The sequence below is a fragment of the Podarcis tiliguerta genome (assembly GCF_965153285.1).
Source record: "Podarcis tiliguerta genome assembly, chromosome: 1".
Classification (NCBI taxonomy): domain Eukaryota; kingdom Metazoa; phylum Chordata; class Lepidosauria; order Squamata; family Lacertidae; genus Podarcis; species Podarcis tiliguerta.
In genome coordinates this window covers 56,950,762-56,968,928 of record NC_139534.1, presented here as the reverse complement: position 1 = coordinate 56,968,928, position 18,167 = coordinate 56,950,762, and the positions used below count along the sequence as shown (strand labels likewise).

The following is an 18,167-nucleotide window of genomic DNA, read 5'->3' as shown; positions in this document are numbered from 1 at the left end:
AAGTTAAATTAGAAAGAAACAAAAACTTACCACTCATGGTCAGAAGAAATGGCCATCTCTAATGGGTTCTTTTTCATTCCTCCTTACAGTAGCATATCAGACTCAAACTGGCCTAAAATCAAACAAACGAACAAGTATGCATTGAACTTGCAACCTTCCTGGTTTAAAATGTCTTCCTACTGATTTAAATGGAATAGCCAAGACCTTAAATTATTGCTGGAAATGTCTATGGGAAATCCATTCTGAGCTGGCCCATGCAGGGAAAACAGAAGAGTCTAGGGGTGCTGCTGCCAGTGCACTCTCTCCTCCTTTCCCAGTGATGGAAACATTTGGCACCAGCTCTTATTATGGCAATATTGGATTAAATATGTTTTCCTAGTAGGTGAGGATATTGAGGCTGGGCTGCAAAATAAAGCAATCATTTCATTTTCAGTTGGCATGAATTTAAATAAATTAATATGTTCACATTAGCAATATTTCCCTCTGGATGGTCCAAATGATTTTCAATATCCTACAAAGGGGAGAGCAGAAAAGGACATGTGTGTGTGTGTGTGTAGTGAAGGACTTATAATCAATGCAAAGGGGCAGGATGAAGACAGTTGTGACATAGGAGAGCCAACTGGTCATTTAAAAAACACAATTACTTTTTTAAAAGTGGCACCTTGAGCCCTTCAATCGCAGAAAACCTCCAGTATGAGCAAATTATGAGCACTGGAAGGGTCACTACAGAGTGGGACCCTAGCATGGGGTAGGGGACTTTGCCTTGCTGGTGATCCCAATTTGGATTGTTGCCCCACCCCACCCGGCACTAGCAATTTGCATGGGGGGGGGGGAGAGCTTCCCATTCATTTTAATGGGAGCTTTCTTCCTATACAAGTTGTCAGTGCAAGAAGCCCAGTCTGAATTGGAACCATTTTTTAAAATAATAATAAAAAACCTGACCCCCAATCTAGGGTCTGAAACTGCCCCAAGACCACCAAGTTGGCAATTTGTGTTCAGAAAGGTACAGCTACGGCTCTCATATGTCATCTTCTTTGGCCTGTGATTTGAAGAGCCCTTAAAGCAGCAGCTATGTCAAAAGTCACACCAAGAAAGAAAGAAAGAAAGAAAGAAAAGAAAAGAAAAGAGGCTGTGGCTCCACAGTTTAGTCAGAAGAAAGACTATCTGCCATATGCCTCTTATGAAAGTAGGAGTGTTTGCAACACGCTGTTAGAAGTACTGTATTTCTCATAACAGTTTCCTTGTTTGCTTAGACAAAGGGAAGCAAAATGCACCCAGCTGCGTTCACATATAAAGATCAGCACACACTATCATTAACATGCGTTCAGGACTTCAGGGGCTCCAATTGTCCACAAAAAGATTGCCTTAAGACACCAGCAGCAGAATGTCTCTTCAGCAACCAAAAAGGAGAGTCATAGACACATCAGGCCTGTTGCCCCACACCTACCAGTCCGTCAAGCCACCTTTCTCCCTTCCAGCTTTCCCTCTTGTTTATGCCACAACACTTCCAGGTGCTGTTTCCCCTTCTAGGATGATAGGTGTGGCCAGTTTCAGCAGGAGGCAGAGCAGCTACCCCTAAGCAGCAGGATTACGGGACAGCAACGTCAGCCATTCACAATTTAACCGAGCAGAGCTAGGCCGGGCCATGAGAAAGGAAACATCTCCACCTTTTTGCTGCAAATTGAAGATACAAACTCGTTGAGAAAGAGTCCAGCTGTAGCTGTTTGCAAAGACAAGGTCAGATCTTATGGGATGTATTGCCCATTTTTAAAAAAATGGGTAAATTGACAATGTCTGGAGATAGAACAGAAGAGGCAACCAAAATAGCCAAAGTAACTGGTTTCTTTCCAATAATTTATTCCTTGCTTGTGGGTCAGTGCTATGTTTTTCAGCCTGTGTCAGGGCATACCTTTCTAAAATCATACTTCCTAAACTTGGAATGAGGCTCAGTGTGAACTAAAACAAAAGAAGAGCAATGCTGATCAGGCTCCATCCAGCCTAGGCTTTGCCAATATGGTGCTTTCCAGATGTTTTGGACTACAATTCCCATCAGCTCAGCTGTGCTGGGTGGAACTGATGGAAGTTGTAGCCCAAAACAGCAGGAGGACACCAGATTGGTGAAAAAGGATCTACTCTAGTAACCTGCTTCAAATAGTAGACACCCAGAAGCTTTTGCTTAGCCCACACACAGTGCATGAAAGCTACAGTCATAGTTTAGCAGCCCCAGAAATTGATTCTCAGAGCTATTTTGCCTCTGAACATAGACCCATAGAGCCAGGAGGTACTTCAAATGTCATCTAGTCAAACCCCCATGCAGTAAAACTGCTGCTACAGCATCCAGCCTCTGCTAAAAACCTCTTGAAAGATACTTGGAGTCGAGTGTGGATTTCATGCTCTTTATTCAGCTCAGTGAGGAATGGGAGTTCCACCGAAATGTCTGCTTTATATACATTATTTACACAATGGGCCCCACGTGATTGGCTGATTCCAAGATTCTCCTGCAGGCCAATCTGGTTGAGGATTCACTTCCACCTGGAGTTGGATTGGGTGGCTCCTGCATTCTGGATCCTATTGTTCTAGGACCAATCAGACTGCTGCATTCTGAATCCTATTGTTCTAGGACCAATCTGACTGCTGCATTCTGAATCCTATTGTTCTAGGACCAATCAGACTGCTGCATTTTGGATCCTATTCAACTCAGTACATAACACCTCTACAGAAAGTTGACGACCTTCTGAGCTGATCTGTTCCACTTTTAAGCAGCTTGAGCAATATTTAGTTAAACTCCCCCAATCAAACCTAAAAGTCATTGATAGACCTACCAATCCTACAGGAGTCTAATTACATTTTAAAGTCATCTAACCTAATGGCTGTCACCACACCTTGTAGGAGTGTGAATTCCATAAGTTTAATTGTTCCATAAGTACGTTATGGCCTTCAGACCTCTGGGTATAGGGCGGTATATAGATATAATAAATATAAATAAAAATAAATAATCTTTATTGAATCTATTGTGGACAATTTCTACAGGTAACCCTGAATTCTTATGAGATAACTTAATCAAATTATGAGTTGTGTGAAGGAGATGATTCTCTCTATACATTTTCTTCACACAACACATTTTATTAAGTAATCTTATATGCTACTCATATCTTCTTCCTCTAAACCTGCATTATTTTTGTGCATACCTTCCTACACCTTTTCCAGTTCTCTTTAACAGCCTTCGCATTAAATTTGCCTCTTTACCTGGCCCCCGCCTTGTACACACTGAGACTGCACCCGCATCACGCACTTAAAACACATTTTAAGCACTTTTTCCCCTCCCACGAAGAATCTTTGGAGTTGATGTTTGTTAAAAGCGCTGGGAACTGTAGCATTAAATGTGCTTTAATGGTGTGCATTCAGCTTTGATGTAAATGCTTTCATTGAGCTAGCAACCATGACCGCAAGATCTTTCCTTGGAAAATCACTGCCAGTTCAGGACCTGCCACTGCATATGTGAAGGCTTTCCAGAACGCATCGCTTTATGCTTACATTGAACCTCATCTGCTGCCCATTCACTCAGCTTAGAGAGCTGCTTTGGCATTTCTTCACTGGTTGCTTGGGTTCCCCACCCCACCCCACCCCCATATATATTTTGGGGTTTTATGTTTTAGCACGCGTTTTGGAACCCTGGAGAAATCAAGGACGCAGGGAAACGCCCAGCTTCAAACAGCAGCCCGTGGAGGGCAAGAGGAGTGGCGACGTGGGGCGGAGCTTATGGGCTCTCCCCCGCAGTCTCCTCCCATTGGTTTAGTTAACTGGTTTACAGAGCGCTCGAAAAGGGTTTAAGATTCACGTGAAACTCTGGATTTAGTGGTTTTCCACGCCGGCTTTAGACGGTCGTGTGCATTACAGTAGTGGACTTCCTTCGAAATGTGGTGTTTCTGGCTGGCTGCACCCCAGGGCCCCCCTGCTCACTGGACTTCTGCCCCAGAGCCCTACACAGAGGAAGAGAAACGGGTCTCTTTGCATCTCGTCTGGAAAAAATAATAGCCGAGAAGGAGCAGGCTGCGGACTGATAGGGAAGCTCTAGAGAGGGACTGGTTTTTGCAAATGTGAGGCATGGGATCCGCGACACTTCCGCCTACGATCTCCCCTTCACTTAAAAACAAACAAACCCTTCCCTCCAGCCCCACGGAAGCCGTGTAGGGAAAGGGGCAGTGGAGGGCTGTCTGAGCCCCGCAGCTTGTTGTCGCTTTTGCAGTGCGTGGGGGAATCTGCTCCTTGGGCAATGGTGCTTCCCGGCACTTGAGAGCAACTTGGCAGGCGGAGGGAGCGGGGCGCTAATTACCTTTGTCACCAGCTCCTTTTCTACCCTTAAAGTGAGCAGGAAGCATATAATCTGCCCTGTCAGAGAGGAGGCTGCGGAGGGTGAAAGCCCCGCCCCCGCCCGCCCCCGGCCTCCTGCAGCCCCACATGCCTCCAGTCGCAGGGCTGTCATGGCCAAAACACAGGCTTGGCTGACAACAAACATTGGCGAGGAAAAGCGAGGTGGGCGGGGTGGGGGAGAAGCTGATTAAAGGGGGCGGGGCCGCGTGATTCACAGGATTAACGGGCAGTTTTGAGCTGGAACGGAGAAAAAGCAGCTCTCGGGAGTAGCTGCTGCTGCAGCAGCAGCCCTTAATAGGCAGCTTCTGCCTATGTGGTGCCTGTGGGGTAGGAGTTGTGGGACAAAAGGCTGGAGCCCCAGTCAGAAAAATGAGCAGGCGGGCCCCCCAAGCACAGAATGACCTGTTTATCACATTTTAAGTAAGGGAAGCAATGCCCATTTCCATATAAAGAGGGAGGGAAAGGAAGACCCTTAAATCCAGTCTGAATTGCCTGATTGCATCACTGCCTGCCTAACAAAGTGCCCATGGTGGTAGGTGATTCTGCAAGAGGGACACTTAAATCTCTGGACACTGCGATACATAGTTAAGTCTACAGAGAGCCAGTGTGGCATAATGAGTAGTGCGTTGGCCTTGAGTTGAGGAAACGCTTGTTTAAGCCCCATGCAGACAGAACACTCACTGGGTGACTTTGTGTCTGTCTTTAAAACAAATGCAAAGCTACAGGGAGGCTAGCCATGTTTTTCTGCCCCTGGTGAAGCCTCCAGAGGGGCACCATGGAGGCTTGCAGCCTGTGTGTGTGTGTGTATGTGTGTGTACACAAATGTGTGTGGGGGGTGCCAAACTGGGTTTTGACCCAGGTAGGGGGGAAGCCTAGTTTCGCTCCTGCCAAATACTATGTTCAATGTACCGTATTTTACGTTCTCATTATCTACTTTTATTAGTATGAACAAAAACATGCAGATCAGACAGAATTCTAACTTAGGTAAGATAGGCCCCCATCCTCACTTAGAGACGTCATGTGCATTGTAAAAGTGTCCATCTCATTTGAGTCACTGTCCTCCTGAGGGGCAATGCCCTTAGGTCAAGTGCATTTGATAACGTTATTGTGCTGCAGCCTTCATGACCAAAGTCATGTCTACAAGAAAAAAAACACTTCAGCTTTAACAAATCCTTAGTGTTATGCAGATCGTGTGCCTGGGGAAACACACAGTCTATTCTAGACTATTGTAAAATGGAAATAACTGCACTAACTCAGGAGGGCGCCATGTTGGCTATCCCTGCCCTAGCAAGTAGGTCCAGATCTTTCTGTTGCTTCCTTCGCTGTGATTTCTCCCTCATACACTCAGAGTGTTTATCTTCAGTATTTACCATATTTATTAATAAAACAAATGGATAAGTTTGTTGGGAAACTTATTTCTTAAGTTTGGGGGAAACATATATCTAAAAATAAAATGCTTTAATTGGAATGGAGACTCTAGATTCACCTTGAGTGAATGGTCATTCAGATGGAAAAGATTAAAACCTCTTCCACTTTCTGACCAACAGCTCAAATCCTCTGACCTGAATGTACAAGTAAGAGCTTCTAGATCTGATACTGCAGATGTCCATTCCAGTCATCACTGGCATTTGTCAAGAGCTCACATAGGTCAGCATCATGAAAGTCAATGGTGTAAAAAAGCTGACAATGGCAAGAAGAGCATATGGAGCTATATAGAACTCCTTTATTTCTTCTTCCAAGTGCATTTGTTGAAATTTCACTGGCAGGGCCAAAATAAAATTAGAGGAATAATTCCAAACTTCACGATTGATTTTACGGTCAGTCCTCAGGTATTTTATCCAATGTGCACTTCACAGTCAATTTTAAAGTTATTGTGAGCTACCAATTTGTTACAGTTGCACAGAAAACAAATGAAGTCTTAGATGTATTAGGGTACTGGCAAGTATTAACACAGGGCATTTCCAGAGTGTCACTATTTTTGGGTGGGATTCAATCACACTCTGCCAGAATCAGGTTATGCAATGAAACCCACTTCACCAGAATATCAGACTTCTTGTGATATGGAAAGTGATGCAGAAATGCATTGGAAAGTGGGGGGATATTTGCTTGAAACAATATAATAGAATCATAGAATTGTAGAGTTCCAAGCCTTTTGAGTTGGTGAGGAACATTGAGACAGAGGAAGTAAGAAGGAAGGACAAAGCTAGGAATAGAACCTAGTCCGACCTGAGGCTAGTCTTGTGCAGACCAGGATTCAGAAGTGGACATACAGTAGCTTATGAGTTTGGTGACCACAGTGGAGGGGTTTTCCCCAGAAACAAGGTACCGTACCTAGAGTACCAGCGGGATCCAAATCTCCCTGCCATAGATGCTGAGTACAAAAGGGTATGCTGTGCAAGGACTCCTCCATGTGCATAGTTGGAGTGCAAGTTCCTAACTCTGATGGATGCTAGTGAGTGTCACAAAGGCGTAGCATGGGGGGGGGCACTGGGCGGCACTTACTGCAGGGCCTACAGCACACCTGAGCTACGCGTGTCTCCTGGGAGTGACGCAGTGGCTCAGGCACCTACAGGCTCCACGCTGCCCAAAAGGGCAGCATGGGGCTTGCGTCTGCCCACTGCCTCTCCCTCAGTCGCCCTACAGCGGAAGGGGAGGCAGCAGGTGGACTTCCTGCAGGCTCCTCGTTGCTCAAAAAAGTAACACAGGCCTGCAGAGCGCCAGAGTGAAATGTGGCTCAGGCACTAGGATTCTGGCGTGCCCTGCCCCACCCTACGGTTACCTTGCCCAGTCCCCTATGCGCAGGGCATGCACTACCACGGGTAGCTAGTGCATGCTAGTTACATTGCAGCTAGTTACATTGCTGGAGAGTCAGTAGGTATACCAGTGCCTCAGGCAGGGCCCAAAGTAAGCCGATTAAGGATGTGCCTTGGATGGATTGATTCTGTGAGAGATCAGGTACAGAGGAAGTCATTTGCATTTTCTAGAGGTCTCATACTGCTGTGTATAATTGGCAAGAGTGCCTTCTTATAGATTCATGTAAGCACAGGTCAGAAACACCCAGCAGCTTTCTTGCCTTGCAGGGCAAAGCTCTCGCTTTGCAAACTTTCCCAAACCACTTGGGAGATTTCACAGTCAAGGTGCAAAGGGTATACATTAAATGACAGTGACATGCTCCTCGGTAATAATTGCAGGCTAAGTGTCAAAGGTCTAAATTCTGGCTTCGGGTCTAATGTCTGAGGAATACAGTAGGCCCTAAAACCTCCCTACACTTGATGACCTTCAGATCCTAGTTTCTTCTATACGCAAAAACAAATCTTTTCGCTGCTAAACATCTGTCCTGGCCGAAATGCAGACAGTGATTGAAGATGAGCCAGAAGGTCAAAGACAAGGAACTAATCAGGTATCAAAGCTGAGGACAAAGCGGGAATTAGGATCAAGGCACAATCCTGAAGCCTGCACCAAAGCCTGCACTGACAGAAACACACCAGTGCTCAGGAAGACCTTGTTCTCATGAAAGGCTCAGCTGCAACAGAAAGCTCTTTTATAGTTCTTCCTGTTCAAGCAGGTCCAATGGCCAGCCTGTATAGGCGGGACAAGTCAAAGGCTTGAGGGTACCTAGTTGCCTAGGAAACTGCTTCAACTTTCTGGCTCACTGGGTGTGGGGCAGCCACACACTGATATGAAGGCTCCTAGTTTGAGTCCTGACAGAATTCTCTCAAGCACCCCCATTTTCCCCCCTGCAGGATCCCTCTCATAGCACTATGTGATGGTGCAGGGTTTTCCCATGAGGATAATAAAATGGATGACCCGTTGTCACTGCATGGAGCTTCAGTACTTCCGCTGCTTTCCCCCCCAAGCATTTGTGAATAGTTGTTTATAGTTTGCTGTTGCATTTTAAAACTTGCAATACACTTTGAGCATTAGTAATGGGAAAGTAGGACAGGAATATTTTAAAGATGGGATTTCATAAATATGAGTGTTCATTGGTTCTGCGGGGCACATTAAATACACATGAGGGCACGATCAAATGGCAATATTCACCAAGTGACACGGATGTGGTACAAGTTAAACCATCTCCTGGTACTTTACCACATCAAAAACTGACAAATGACTTGGTCCTAGATCCACCATTTTAGTTGGCTCACTCTCCCACCCCACCTTCCTCCGAGTGCTCCACTGGCATCTTTAAGAAGATGGAATCGTTTTCTTGGAGGGCGTCTCCTCCTCTGTCAAAGCTCTTGAAGGAAACGGATTACTAGAATGAGACATCAGCCCATCTTTCAGTACCTGGGGGTGTCCAAGCCCTCCCTGCCACTGTCAATAACTAGATTCTAAATCTGTCTCTGACTTTTGTGGGGTGGGAGGATTTGCGTCAGTGGGTGACTTTTATAGCTGAGAGACTGGAAAGGGGGAGACTCCTGGAATGTGAAACAGCTGGTGCTTGAGTCATGGGCTAAGGAGGGCCTCCTCACTAGTAGTTTGGAGATGGGGAGCAGGCGGCATTTATTGTAGTCAATTTTGGACACAATGAAGGGTTCGGTGGGTGGACTTGTCACCTTTGCTGGGTGTGGGCAGGAGGCACTTTCCTGGAATTTGCCTATGTAGGTTCCCTGCAATGTTCACTTAGGTAGTGTGCCCCAAGGTATGTCTGGCATGCTGGGGTGGAAAATGTGTGACTCAGAATTTCCCATCCTTTCCCAGTTCTTCCTTTTCTACCAGAATCCAGGAAGCTGTAGTGAGGGTTCAACCTGCAGAGGGCAATCCTCCTCTGAGAAGCACTGCCTTGGGAGATATTTTGAACAGATTTTGGGACAGCACAGGCTATGCTTGGTGGAGAAGAGGGTGGGGGGTTCCATTGCACTAGTGCTTATCCTTGTACTAGTGCAAGAGTTTAATTAAACACCTCCCTATTCAGAGCATTGCTACAGGAGGACTAGCTGGGTTTTTTGCCCTGGGTGAAGCCTCCAGAGGGGCGCCATTGAGGCTCCAAGTCTGTTTGTGTGTGTACGCAAATGTGGGTGGTGGTTTTTGGGGTTTTTTTTTGCCAAATTGGGTCTTTGACCCGGGCAAAATAAAGCCTAATTTGAAGCTGTTGTGCAACAAACCCACTCCCAAATCATACCTTTTGTGATAAGGAAAGTGAAGGGGAAACGCATCAGAAAGTAGGGGATAAGGATTGCTTGATGCAACATCATCTCACCTCCCTGCAAACCCATCAGAAGGAGTAAGTAACAGAAGTTGTCTAATTTCCCTGCAAGCCAATCAGAGTGAATGCTCAATAAACAGGTTGTCTGAAAGCAGTCCCAGTCTCCACGTCCTTTCCTTGCGCAATGCCCCTTAATTTACATAAGTTCTACTAACAGAAAAGGCTGCCTTATATCATTGGTCCATCTATTTCAGTACTGTACATTCTGGCAGCAGCTCTCCAGGGTTTCAAACAAGGAAGCTCTCCCAGCCTATCTGGAGATGCTGGGGATTGAGCCTGGGACCTTCTGCATGCAAAGCAGATGCTCTGTTCTTGAGTTATGGACCTTCTGATTGCAGAACTGAGATCTCCTTGAGGCAGAATTTTTATTTCTCATCCCTCCATTGAGCGCATACAGCCCAGGAACATACGCTGAAATCCTTGTGTTGAAAGATATACAGAGACTTGCTTTAAATGTACATAGAACATTTCTCAGCACCAAAAAAATGTAAGCTGCCTTTAGTGGAGCCTTCTGCTTATTCCCTACCCCCCCCCCACCCCGAGCGAGGCTCATTTGGACTCTTTAAACCCATCCTACCCTATCTCAGCAGCTGTCGTACACTTATCCACCTCGTTAATTTTTAGTGGGCCTGTCTTATTTCGGTATTGTAGCAAAGACTAGAGCAGGGGTCAGCAAACTCTTTCAGCTGTGGGACGGTCCACTGTCCCTCAGATCTTGGGGGGGGGCGGACTCTATTTTGGGGAGGGGACGAACGAATTCCTATGCCCCACAAATAACCCAGAGATGCATTTTAAATAAAGGGACACATTCTACTCATGTAAAAACAGGCTGATTCCCATGCTGATGTCCGCAGGCTGGATTTAGAAAGCGATTGGGCCAGATCCGGCCCCCAGGCCTTAGTTTGCTGCCCATGGACTAGAGGATCCAGCTGGAATCAAGAACCGGCAAAAGAATGAAAGGATGCCCCTCCCAACTTGTGCTCCTAGCCTCAGGTTATTTTCTTTCCCTTCCAGCAGGTATCATATGGAGCCTTTGCACTTCACTAGGAAGAAAACAGGCACATAAGGAGGGTGTGCTTTAAATTAGAAAGATCAGGTACTCTAAATCTGCATGCATGCATGCATTTAGACACCTGGCCACTTTGTACTTGGCTGAAGGAGAAAGGGGTGGTAGATGGTGGGGCAAGGACAGAAAATGAGGGGGAGAGCCTGGTTTGGCAAATGCTGTGACATTTAAAAATAAAGAGAGATGAGTGTTGAAGGTGGGATATCATTGCGTGGGTGTGCAAACGCATTAATTTTTTCCCCTTTGGCCCAATATCGTCATAGAAGCTGCCCTATACTGAGTCAGAACCTTGGTCCATCTAGCTCAGAACTGTCTTCGCCAACAGCCCTACCTGGAGATGCTGGGTGCTGAACATAAGCCCCTCTGCATTCAAAACAGGTGCTCTCCAACTACACTATGACCCTTTCTCTGTCTGGACAGATCTTGCAGGTTTCAAAGCTCCAGCTTGGGGCACACAAAACAGCATACCGGCTTACTGAGCCCCCAGACCAGAGGTCCCCTCCACATCCACCTCAACTAATTCTGCGGTTTGCCAGCAGCATGTGGAGTCGGTGGCTTGCTCTCTCCCACTGCTGCACTCGGCCAGCTCTTCACCCTTTCTCTCCCATCTGTCCTGTGCATCTGTCATTCTGGCTCATGGAAAGCAACAACGGCATCAGCGAGAGTCTGAAGGCATGCACACCTTCACTTTTTCTGTGGCTTTTGAAAGGCTGTACTTTCCACACTGCAGTGGAGTGGGAGATATCAGCAGTTATTCACTCCATGTGGTGTCAGGAGGACATGAAAACTCCTCAGGCTGAATCCACTGTGTTGAAACAAGCAGCCGTTTGCCTCAGTCGATAGATATAAGAGCCATCAGACTTGTGTAGATTGCTGGGACTTGGTTCCAGATCATCCACACTCCAAGCTGCTCATCAGCACCCTGGGATGGGTGGATCTTGAGTGAGTGAGAACTCGTACCTAGCTATAGATCTACGTAGAGGCAATGTGATATAGTGGTCAGCGTGTCAGACTAAGAACGGGGTGTCCCAGGCTCAAATTTACCCACAATCAGGAAGCTCACTGGGTGATGTTGGATCAGTCACAATTACCTTCATCTATAAAATGGGCGCACATGCTCTCTTTCTGAAAGAATGCAAAACTGTTTGCAAGGATGCAGTGTCTGAAGAAGAGAAAAGGCATTCCCTTCGCAGAGGCAGCCAAGCCTCATCCTAATCCAGTTGTACAACACTGACTCTTTGGAGTAGAATAGGAATGTGCATTTCATTGAGAATCTGAATGCTCATCCCCACTCCCAATCTGGCCCGGTTTTTAAATTATTATTATTATTTTCCTGAGAACTGTAATTTGCTATGGTTACTGGGAATTGTAGCTCTCTGAGGGGTAAGATGCAATTCTGTACAATGTGCACAAAGTTCATAGCAAATTAGAAAACTATTTCAAATTAAGTTCCATGGGAGCAAAGGAAAGAAAAAGCACAGAGGTTGAGTCAAAGGCCCATGTGCTTTCAGGCAGGCTACTGCCATTTCCTTTTGGCACAAAGGTTTGTCTAGAAGAGGGGTGAGGAGCCTGTGGTCCTCCAGATGCAGCTGGACTACAACTTCCATCATCACTTACAACTGGCTATGATAGCTGGGGCTGATGGGATCTGGAGTCCAACAACATCCAGAGAAGAACCAGTTCCCCACTTACAATCTAGCAAGGGTTCCTACCTGCATAGAATCTGGGTCAAAAAAGTCTATTGTGTGGTTCATCCCTGCACAGTAGAACTGAGCAGAAGGAAGTTTAAAAAAGGAGTCCTGGTCACACATCACATGAGCAGCCTCCATCCATCTGGACCTTCTGTGTGGAGGAGACAATCTGTGTAGGAAAGAGAACAGAAGTTGGAAAGGGGTGCCGGAAATTATTGAAAAGGGCTTAAACTAGTAGAATAGTTTTATGGGGATGGAAAGCCCTCAAAAGCACTTTCAGGTTATTTTATTTTATTTTATTTTATTGGTCAAACAAAAAAAAGGTTGAATCACTTAACAGCAATAGAAGCGCATCTAATTATCAACAGTAACTTTTTAAAAAATGCTTTCATTAGTTGCCTAAACAAGGATTTAAACCATATATGCAAGCCTAAATTTGTTTGTAGTTTTTATATCCCATCTCTTTTACCCAAATATCGCAGGGTGGGTCACAACTAGGAAAGGGCAACTCTGTTAATTTCAGTTTCTCGGTTTTCCAGTCCTAAGTTCAGATCTCCCCATTTCCACATCAGTTTACAATTTTGTCAAAAAAAGTCCTCAAAGTTAATCAGCATTTTTGTATGAATTTCTCTTACCGTGGGATCTGTTTCCATTATTATGGCATGAGTATGAAGAGAAGATGCTTGCCATAATTTAAAAGAGTGCCTCTCCCAATATCTGATGACCCTTGCCTTGAGACCTGTAGGGAAGACCTGTCCCATAATTTTGTCACCAGGTGTAGCTCACTATGTGGTGACACGGGACAGGGCTTTCTCAGATGTGGCTCCCTGGTTGAGAATATTCTTTCCTGTGCAGCTATCCTCCTTGTTGAAACTTTCTGTTATCAATTTTGAGGTGCAATTGTTCCCATGTTTGAGGGAGATGATTGCTTTCTGGAGCCCAATGGTTAGCATTTTGTTTGCACTGCTCTGGATTTCTCTATAGCTGTAGTTTTATATGAATAATTATTCCACAATATGCCATATTTTATGTTGTATCTTATTTGATTATTTTTGTAAGCCTCCCTGGAATCCCATGAAATGATGGGCATTTAAAAAAATGAAATATCATAATTGATAATGGTGGTGATGATGATTGTGATAATATAGCCTCAGATGTGGTCTGTTTTCCTCGCTATCGGAGTAAAGGAGGCAAGGTTATTTTAAAAAAGCAGTGTTTAGAGTGGCATTTGATTGGAGCACACAGTGGAGTACTAGGAAATGATTGTGGCTTATGTTTTTATTATGGCATAATACTGCTTCTGATCTATGATGTTTGTATTCAGCATTTTATTGGGGTTTTATGCTGTTTTACTTGGCTGTTATGCTTTAAATACTGATAGTTAGATGCCCTGAGGGTCCTATTACAGAGAAAAAGGCAGGCTATAAATAGTTAAATAAACACATGAATAAATAACTTTGAACAAGAATAACCACAATGGTTCTGTTCAGATACTATTAGAGATGGGATATGGTGGTGCATCTACATGTCGTGTCAGTTCTTATAGGGCATTTTTCTGTGAAAATAAGGAGCTTGTTAAGTATGTTGGCTGTATGCATTTAAATGCTGACAAAAATAGGTTTCTTTATAACTTTTGCATTGCATAAATTGGATTGCATTCAGCATTAGTTAAGGGTAGAGCTTAATGGGCACAACTCACTTAGGCCCATTAATTCCAATGGGTCTACTCTGAGCAGGGCTAACATTGACTACAGTGGACAAGCATTGCACCAAGTTAAGGCAGAAAATCTTCTAGATAAGTTATAACTATATCTGTTCTAAATGGAGGGGGAATAAGCATCAAGAAGGATTGGTTTGATGATTTTTTTTGTAGATTTTTTTAAAGGCAGAGCACTGATATGGTATAGAAAAATGAGTTGGCAATTAAGGAATGTTATACTGCACAGGTCAAAGGATATAGGAATAAAGTAAAAATTGCTGAAAGATAAAAGCACCTGGACTGATGCCTAAACTATTACAAAAGGTGAAAGGTTTTGAAGTCACATCAATAAAAGGAAAACATTAAACAGAATGCATGAGGGAGCTCCCTACTGAAGATGCACGATACAGCCAAGGCAAGGAACAAATAATTAATGCATTCTTTGGACTCAGTTTTTCATTAAAAAAAAATATTGACAAGGGTCATACTGGAAGGAAAACGGACATAAGGTGAAGGCAGGGAGGTTAATGCACCTCAAGACCATGCACCCAATATTAGAAATCATGTGGAAATTACAAGAAGTACCTACTATTGCAGAGTGGCAGACGAAGATGATGGACTTTGCAGAGTTGGCCAAACTGACTTTCAGGATCTGAGACCAGGAAGATCAGAATTCCAAAGAGACTGGAGTAAATTCATTGTATATTTGAATGACAATTGCAAAAATTTAAAGACACTAGCAGGATTGGAAAAAAATCCTACAATGAGGACAAATAGTAAAGATTTAAATTGCGTGATTGGATTTGATATGGGATACCTGTTGAAGGGAAGGAAGGAAGTTGTAAGCTCGGCAGAGCAAAAAGGTTATGTTTGTTTGTGTAATGTTGGAAATGTTGTTTAAAGGAAAATAATAAAAAATTATATACAGAATATTAGAAATCATGCAGGATGAGGCTATCAGTAGCTACTAACCATGATGTCTATGCTCTACCTACAGTGTCAAGAGGCAGTGGGTCTCTGAATAGCAGTTGCTGGGGAACACAAACAGGAGAGTGTTATTGAGCTCATAGCCTGCTTGTGGACTTCCCATATGTATCTGCTTAGCTGCTGTGGGGACAGAATGCTTGGCTATAGGCCTTTGATCTGACTGAGCAGGGCTCCCTTGTGTCCTAGAGTTATTGGAATTTACTCCCACAGTAAGTAGGCGCTGCAGTCTTGTATTCTGAGGTTCAGGTACCTTTGACATGTGAACACCAGAAGGTCCACACGAAGGAGCGGGTCCAGCTGTAATAAATCTTTTAAAAATCCAATGGCCCTCTGACGGTACCAGGCAACCAGAAATTTGCTGCTGATATTTTAAGAAAAAGAAAACGAAGGAACCCTAATGACTTCTATAACTGAGTGTTTAAAATTAAACTATGATATGCCAGGTCTAGCATGAATATTAAAGGAAAGAATAATTAAATTTATTACAGAAAAGGGCAAATTGGATATAATGTAGCATATGCTGATCAAAGGCAAGGCAAGCCGGATTACTCTGCTATCCTTCTTGGAGAAGGTGGTTGATGTCTCCCCCACACCCTTTGGTCCAAGGGAAATGCAGTTGATCTAATCAATTTAGATCTTAGTGAAGTATTAGATGCAGTGCCATGTGGGAAATTATTATTGAAATGGGGAATGTTGGCTATTATGCAAGCCATAAAGCAAAAAAAGGAGTAAGGAACTGGTTAAATGGAAGGTTTGTGCTGAAAGGCAAGCCCACAGTTTCTAGAGAGATGAAACAAGTGGAATTTCTCATAAGGGCCTATATTATTGAATACACATTTGTTGCTCAGGGATATGAGATCTGCTGATGACACTAAATTGGGAAGCATTGTCGATACAAATAAAGATTCTGTTATTCAGGTGGAATTGAATGGCCTTGTGACCCGTTGGAAGAATTTTCAATGGAAGGTTTGCCACTGCTTGCATTTTAAGCATTTTTGTTATCTTGACATGTGAACTGGGAAAAAAATAGAAATGAAGGCTTTGGTTAATTACACAAAAATGGATTTGCATTGTCACTGCATTTCTGCTTATGATGGTGGTGAATAATCTTGCACCAGGCCCTGTTAAGACTGCAGTGGTGGTAATATTTGGAATGGAAGCAAATGACCCAGTACCAAAAACCAAAAGAGGAAATGGAAGTCCTCAAAATGGTATTTAAAAAGCCAATCTTTATTTAAATGGCACAGCCCTTATAAAATACTGAAAGCACCAACATATTTGGGTTGAAGGCAAACTTCATCTAATCCTGCGGAAAGCCATCTAATTAGATTTTAATTTGATCCTGACTTGTTTTTAGGAGGTAATTTAATTATTGTTTTATACCAATGTTATATATTTTATGTTAGCCGCCCTGAGCCCGGTTTTGGCCGGGGAGGATGGGATACAAATAAAAGTAGTAATAGTAGTAGTAGTTATTATTATTCATCAGGGGCATTGTCTGGGCTGGACATTTGGAAGAAAAAATAATTTGAAAAAAAGAAGCATTTTTATAGAAGAGAAACGTGAATGATTTCAAGAATGTTTCCTATGAGGAAAGGTTGATATAACTTTGCTATTGTAAAGGTAAAGGTAAAGGGACCCCTGACTGTTAGGTCCAGTCGCGGACGACTCTGGGATTGCGGCGCTCATCTCACTTTGTTGGCCAAGGGAGCCGGCGTACAGCTTCCGGGTCATGTGGCCAGCATGACTAAGCCGCTTCTGGCGAACCAGAGCAGTGCATGGAAACGCCATTTACCTTCCCGCCGGAGCGGTACCTATTTATCTACTTGCACTTTGACGTGCTTTCAAACTGCTAGATTGGCAGGAGCAGGGACTGGGCAACGGGAGCTCACGCTGTCTCAGGGATTTGAACCGCCAACCTTCCAATCGGCAAGCCCTAGGCTCTGTGGTTTAGACCACAGCGCCACCCGCGTCCCTCCCACCACCCATGTCCCTATTGTAGCTCTGCATAAAACAGGCTGAGAGAGAACGTAGCTGAAGGAGTGCCGTCTAAAGTGCAATTGAGGTTAACAGAAATTGTGGGTGCAAAATAATTTTTAAAAGCTTGTCCAAGGTAAAGCCCTCAGACAGGTGGGACAAATGGCACCTCAGCCAAACCCCAAAGAGGCAGTTTCTGTCAGCCATGATGGAGTGTACAGGGATGGGTACATCTCATGAGAGGATGGCTGCCCTCAAAGAATCCTGGGAACTGTAATCTGTTACGGGTTGTGGGAGATGTTAGGAGACCTCTTGCTGCCTTCACAGAGCTACAATTTGCCGAGTGGTTTAACAATCAATCCCACTTCACAGGGAACTCTGGGAACTGTAACTCTGTGAGGGGGTCACCTAACAACTCTCAGAATCCTTATCTAAGGATCCTTTGGAGTAGGTTCTGACCATTTAAAGTGGCACGATGCTGCTTTAAATGTAAAGTGCAGATGGGGGAGTGTCTTTGAGAGCTCAGATATACTGCTGTCAATATTCCTCATGTCTTTCTATTACGCTCCATCCTCCTCTGCCTGCAAATCCTTTGGCAGATCGAGCTCAATTTCATGGGTCTTATGGATTCTCCTGCAACTCCATGTGGGTGGACACGGAGATGCCACAAAAATGGCAGTCTCCCTCCTGCAGCGACACTGGGACACAATATGCTAACTGTTTACAGGGAAAAGACAACTTATGCCCTTATGACAGAAGAGGAGATAGCAAGGTGGAAGGTAGGGGAGAAGATGTATATGAATACAGGTATAAATAAAGGGGTGAGTTGGTGGAGCAGGGGATGCATGAAGAGAGATGGAGATTGGGAAAGTGGTACAGAGAAGGAAAGTAGCTCTTTCTCACCAGCTGTGAGGTTGGCAAAGCATCCCTCCCTCCCACGGAGAGCTAATGGGACTGTACAAGCAAGGCGAAGACCTGGATGGAGTTCTCCCCCCACCTCTCTCCTCTTCATGCCCCAGGCAACATTGACTGCAAATCCCCCTGGCCTGCCAGAAAGGAAACCTTCTCTATCTGTGACTCAAGCAGCAGCTGTTTCGCATTCCAGGAGTCTCCCCCTTCCTTCTCCTTCAGCTATAAAAGTCACCCACTGACGCAAATCCTCCCACCCCC

General features: G+C 44.5%; 1 long non-coding RNA gene across 1 annotated transcript in view; it reads right to left on the bottom strand.

Annotated features, from left to right (window-relative positions):
- Positions 1–310: 310 nt before the first annotated feature.
- LOC310666520 overlaps positions 311–18,167 on the bottom strand; it is a 41,002-nt gene continuing 23,145 nt past the window's right edge. The window contains exon 3 of the long non-coding RNA XR_014505946.1: positions 311–402. This is a non-coding gene — a long non-coding RNA (uncharacterized lncRNA). The remainder of the gene's footprint in view (positions 403–18,167) is intronic.